The sequence below is a fragment of the Chrysochloris asiatica genome, unplaced genomic scaffold (genome assembly GCF_000296735.1).
Source record: "Chrysochloris asiatica unplaced genomic scaffold, ChrAsi1.0 scaffold00010, whole genome shotgun sequence".
NCBI lineage: Eukaryota > Metazoa > Chordata > Mammalia > Afrosoricida > Chrysochloridae > Chrysochloris > Chrysochloris asiatica.
This window is the reverse complement of record NW_006408528.1, coordinates 23,151,854-23,158,077: the sequence shown is the minus strand read 5'-3', so window position 1 is coordinate 23,158,077 and position 6,224 is coordinate 23,151,854.

Below are 6,224 nucleotides of genomic sequence, written 5' to 3'. Positions count from 1 at the left end.
CTGCTGTGCATGGAGTCGCTATGAGTCGGTTCCGACTCGATGGCACCTGACAACAACAACAACAACATTAAAAGGGCATTAAAAATCTCTGAGGTCCTATAAGGTAACATGTACCAAAAATAATGAGTAACTATTTTTCTATTTTTTCTGACTCGTAGTGACCCTATGCCAACAGAATGAAAAACTGCCCAGTCCTGCACCAACCTCATAATCATTGCTATGCTTGAGTCTATTGCTGTGTTCACTGTGCCAATCCATCTCATCGGGAGTCTTCTTTTTTGCTGATGCTCAACTTCTCCAAGCATGATGTCCTTCTCCAGGATTCCATCTAATAATATGTCCAAAGTATGAGAGACTAAGTCTAGGCATTCTGTCTTCCAAGGAGCATTCTGACTGTACATCTCCCAACACAGGTTTGTTTTGGAAGCTGTTTAGAGAGAGCAATGGAACACTGAATGATTTAAAATTAAAAAGGTGTGTTCCAGGGTTATATTCTTTCACCATGCTTATTCCATCTGTATACTGAGCACATAATCCAAAAAAAACTGGATTATATGAAGATTTGACAGCACTTAACATCAGCAACAACAGCAAATATTGGGAGAATATGTATTTATTGTAGTTATTTCCTCTTGTTTAATTGACTCTTTAATCATGAGATAATGTCCTTTTCCATCTCTTATGCTGGTTTTTGCCCTAACGTCTACTTTACTTGAAGTTAACATTGAATTTTTTTTATTGCCATTAGCTTGCTGTATATTATTTCCATCCTTTGATATTTAATCAAAATTTGCCTTGGGCATAAGAAGGGTCTCTTGTAGACAACATATTGAAGGATCCTGTTTTCTTGTTCATTGTACTACTCTCTGTCTCCTGAGTGGGGTCTTTAATCCATTGACATTCAGTGTAATTATTGATAGGTATGAATTGATTGCTGTAATTTTGTTGTGTGTTTTTATGGTGCTGTTGTTTTCTTTGTTGTTGTTGTCAGGTGCCATCGAGTCGGAACTGACTCATAGTGACCCCATGCACAGCAGCACGAAACAATGCTCGATCCTGGGCCAACCTCACCACCGCTGCCACCCCCGAGTCCATCAATGATGCCACCTGGCCGATCCATCTCGTTGGAGGTCTTCCTCTTTTTCTCTGACCCTCCACCCTACCCAGCATGACATCCTTCTCCAATGATTGTTTCCTCCGGACTACATGTCCAAAGTAGGAGAGACGAAGCTTAGCCATCCTGGCCTCCAAGGAGCACTCTGGCTGCACTTCTTCCAAAACAGATCTATTGGTTCTTTTGGCAGTCCATGGCACCCTCAGTATTCTCCTCCAACACCACAACTCAAAGGCATCAATTCTTCTACGATCCTCTTTATTCACTGTCCAGCTTTCGCATCCATATGAGGCTATTGAAAACACAATGGCCTGGGTCAGGCGCACCCTAGTCCTCAAGCTGACATCTCTGCTCTTCAATACTTTAAAAAGTTCCTGTGCAGCAGATTTGCCCAGTGCAATACGTCGTCTGATCTCTTGACTGCTACTTCCGCGAGTGTTGATAGTTGATCCAAGAAGAATGAAGTCCTTGACAACTTCAATCCTTTCTCCATTGATAAGAATGTTGTTTATTGGTCCAGTGGTGAGGATTTTTGTTTTCTTGACATTGAGATGCAATCCATATCGAAGGTTGTTTTCTTTATTCCAGTTTATTTATGTACTGAGTTCATTTTGTTTGTGTATTTTCTTATCAGTTTCTTCATTGATGTTGTTTCAATGTTTCCTAAATTTCTATTGTTTTCTTTTTTCTTGATTTGATATGAAGGTGTATTCATTTTCTTTGAGCTAACCCTGTACTATTTTAATTTCTTTCCCAGTTTAAAACAATCTGATATTTCTTGAAATCTACTTGACTTCCTTGCAATTTGTAAATTTTGTTACTACACTTTTTCCTTTTTTACTTTGTAGTTGTCTTCACTATAAATTGATATCACAGGTTTCCTGTTTGCAATCTACAGGATTGTTTTGGAGTCCTGTTGTGGCACTATGGAATAAAGCATTGGATTGCAAGGTTAGTCTGAACCACAAGATTGGCGGTTCAAATTCACCAACTGCTTTTTAGGATCGCTAATGAATCAGATCTGACTCGACGGCACTTAACGATAATAGTAACAGTTGTGTTTTACTTTGGATACTTCTGTATCTGGGTTGAATTCTGTGCTGTGTTGCCGTGTATTTCAATCTCAGGTTATTGTCTGCTGTTGTTGGTTCTCAGTCCAAAAGACTCTATTAGTATTTTTTGTAATGTTGATCTAGTTGTTACAAATTCATTTAATATCTGTTTATCTGAAAATATTCTAATTTTGCCATCATATTTGAGGCAGTTTTGCTGTGTATATTCTTGGATGGACATTTTTTTTCTTTTAAGATGGTGTATATATCTTCCCATTGACTTCTTGCTTGCACTGTTTCTGCTGAGAAATCACATATTAATTTTATTGGTTTTCCTTTCTAGGTACCTTTTCATTTTTTTCCTAGCTGTTCTCAGGATTCTTACCTTATCTTTGTTTTTGGAGAGTTTGTTTATGGTATGTCTTGGTGATTTTCTATTGTGGTCTGTCTTGGTGTTTGTTCAGCTTCTTGAATGCTAATCTTATGGTCTTTCGTGATGTTAGAGAAGTTTCTGTCCAGCAGCTCTTTGACTACCTTTTATGTGCTTCTCTTTGTCTCTTCTTGAACTGGAATTCCAATCACCCATAAATTATTCCTTTTCGTGTTCTTCCATGTTAGACTTTCTTTAGAATCTTTTCATTCTTTACCTGATTGTTGTTATACCTTAATAGTATTGAGAGATTTAGCTTCAAGATCTAAATTCAGATTTTCATTAATTCCAACATACTCCTTTGCCCTTTCAATGAGTTGTCCTTTTCTAAAATCTTAGTATTAATCTTCTGGATTTCTATTTGCAGGTTTTGTATTGTCTCAAATCCTGTATCTATTTTGTTTGTTTCTACCTGTAGTGTTTTTCTGAATTATTCCTTGTTTTCTTTGACCTTTCAGTCAATCATTTGAAGGCACCTAATTTATCATTCTCTTGACTTCTTTTTCAGGTTGTTTCAGTGCCTTTTTTCTCCCCTCAAAAATGTTTTCTGGTAAAGCATCTAGCTGATATGAAGTCAGGGGAGATGCACATAGTATCTTGCAGATAGTATCTATTTGACCTAGCCTAGATGGCTTGTTAATCAAAACTTGACTAGAGGAAGATTAAAAAAAAAAAAAAGAAATGATAAAGGGAAAGAAGGTAAATTGCTACAATTTGGTGAAATTGATCAATACTCATGGATGTAGTAGCTAAAAATACCAACAGAGAGGGAAGGAGTTTTCATGTCAAGTATCAATGGTATCCTCTCTGTATACAGGGTAGATATGGATGTGCATGGTTACCTAAAATGAGGGGGCGATAAAGGCACAAAGTGACTGGCTTACAATTTTCAAGAGGGAGTTTTGTTTAAGAGTGTTCAGGGGAAGATAGAGTCCCCACTGAATAATTTTCACCTTGTCTAGATGGATCTGGTGAAAAGAGATGGGGATAAGATTCTTATGATTCAATAGTGAGTAATTGTTATCATGACTAACTGCAACTGTAAAAATTGGAAAGGTAGATGTTTTGTAACAAAAATGGGAGAGTAGTTAATCTTACAGTCCAGAAACAGAGGATGCTAGGACCATCAATGGAGAAGAGCACAAGTGGAATGTGGGACCCTATTAGGAGAAGCAGTGACACCAGAAGATGGAGACAGAGATGAGGACATGGAGAAGAGGGAGCAGCTGAGGACACTAGATTCATGGAAAGAGAGGGACTAGGAGGCAGGCTTGCAGAATGTGCCTTTTGGTGATTTAAATTATTATATATGCTTGATTGCTTAAAAAAAAAAAAAAGAACTAAAATGAATAGAGAGAAATGCTGTTAACTGACGGTACATGTAGGGGATTATAATCTTTGTAATGAAACAAAGTATATGATTTGTTGGATGCAAAGCTGATGATCTGCCCTGTAAATTTTCACTGAATTCACAATAACAACTTTAAAAAAAAAGAGAGCAGACTTTAAGCGATATTATGAAAAAGGAGAAAAAAACAAAAAGAAATTCCAAGTAGAAATCATTTTGTTATTGTTATTGAAGTTCGGAGTTGCTGTGGCAGTGAGTTCAGTACTTTATAAGATGCTTCATCAGCAAATACATAACAATACTTGTGAGGATTATGCATGATTGGGCAGTGTTTCATTCTGTTACACATATGGTCACTGTGAATTATAACTGCTTCAATGGCATCTAACAACAAAAGACAAATTTCTCAATTGTTTTAATTAAATAAGGAAAAGATGTTTCTGAAATTGGAAATAAGAAAATGTGGTAGCTAATCACTTTACAAGTAATTTTATATTCATTAATGCATAATAGGTAAATATATGAGAGGTACCTTTGTGGTACAAGTGGATGCAATTGGCTCCTAAACTAATTGTTAGCTTTTCCAATTCATTCAGTTGCACTGTAGAAAAAAAGGTTAGCCATCTGCTTCCATAAAGATCAAAGCCCTTCCAAAAGTTCTCTGTGTAGTGTTCTGAAGTGTAACAACTTAGGGAGTCGCTGTTAGTCAGAGTCAACTTGACAACAAGAAGTTATTTGATTTGTATGCTTTCAGCCCTTTTGTTATTCTTCTTCTCATTTTTGTGGCATTTTGGCAATTCTCCCTTTGTTTCCCTTATAATCTTTACTTCTTTCCATTTCTCAGGACAAAGGCTTCCATTTATACTCAAAAGTTCATTTAAAATGATACGACATATGTCTTTGTGCTTTTTATGGTTTTGATACATTTCTAGGAAAAAAAATCATGAAAGGTTTTGTCTTCTATGAAAAAGGTACAACTATCACTAGCAGGCAAGGTATATATTTTGGGCTTTGTGCCCATTTTCAACATTTAATACCCAGAAGTCTGTCATTTATGTGAAAGCTGGCATTGTTTTACCTAAATGGAACTGATAATTTTGAAGCAGCAAAAAATATACCCCTGGAAAAGCGTATCAGCAAAGTACACTTAACAATGTCGGCAGTTTTCAGTCTCTGTGCTAAGGACAGAATTGCTTTTTTATGCTTTATTTCCCTCCAATAGTGTGGACAATGATGGCATAGAACTTTTTGTTTCAAAGCAGTACCAGCCTAAAATTTGTAGGTGACTTTTTCTAAAATGAGATTTTGCACTGAACTTTAAGACAGTCCTTAGCACACAAGAATTGGGTATCTATTCAATATGGCAAGATTTACTGTATGTACTGTATGCACCATCTAAAGAGAAACTTCGGACTCTTTTCAAAACAAAGGTTTCTGTTCCAATTATTGAATTAAAACCTCATTCTTTTTTTTTTTTTTTTCTCTCTCTCTCTTTGGTGAGAGAGCAAGCCTGAAGGTATAAAGGAAGCAGCTGTGATTAAAAATAAATCATAGAATACAATTCAACATACAAGTTTTTGACACTATGTGTGTACCATAAAATATGCTTTCCCTGAAGCACTGTCAAAATCAATCAAGAATTACTATGTTTCGTGAGTCCATTTTGAATTTTAGTCTAAGATATTCAAAATAATTACTTGTTTTCTTTGGAAACAACTCAAATAGTAACTCTTGTATTTACTTTTTTTTACACAAAGGAAGTGTATTACTCAGAGTTCTCTAGGAAAACAAAACCAATAGGAGACTATATATACGAGCACGGTCCCATGCACACATTCATATATTATATATAAAGAGATACAAATTGATTCATGCCATTGTGTGATGGCTGGAAAGACCAAAATCCGTAGGTCAGGCTGTCAACCTGAAAACACTAAAATAATTGGTATGTTACTTTCTTGAGGGAGAATTCCTTCTTCTCTGGAAAACCTCAGTTTTTTTTTTATCTTAAGGCCTTCAACTGACTGGATGAGCACCACCTGTGATATCTAATGTACTTTCCTGATTACAGTCATGTGTTTTAAATGTTCATCACATCTATTATACAATAGCTTCACCGAAACACCTAGACTAGTGTTATATCAAACAACTGAACATCACAGCCTAACCAAGTTGACACAACCATTTCATGAAGAGTTAAGAAAAAATTATATTTTGGGTTTTTTTTTTTTTCTTTCTCATAGAACCTTTTAACAAAAAGAAAAACAAAATCCATTTTTT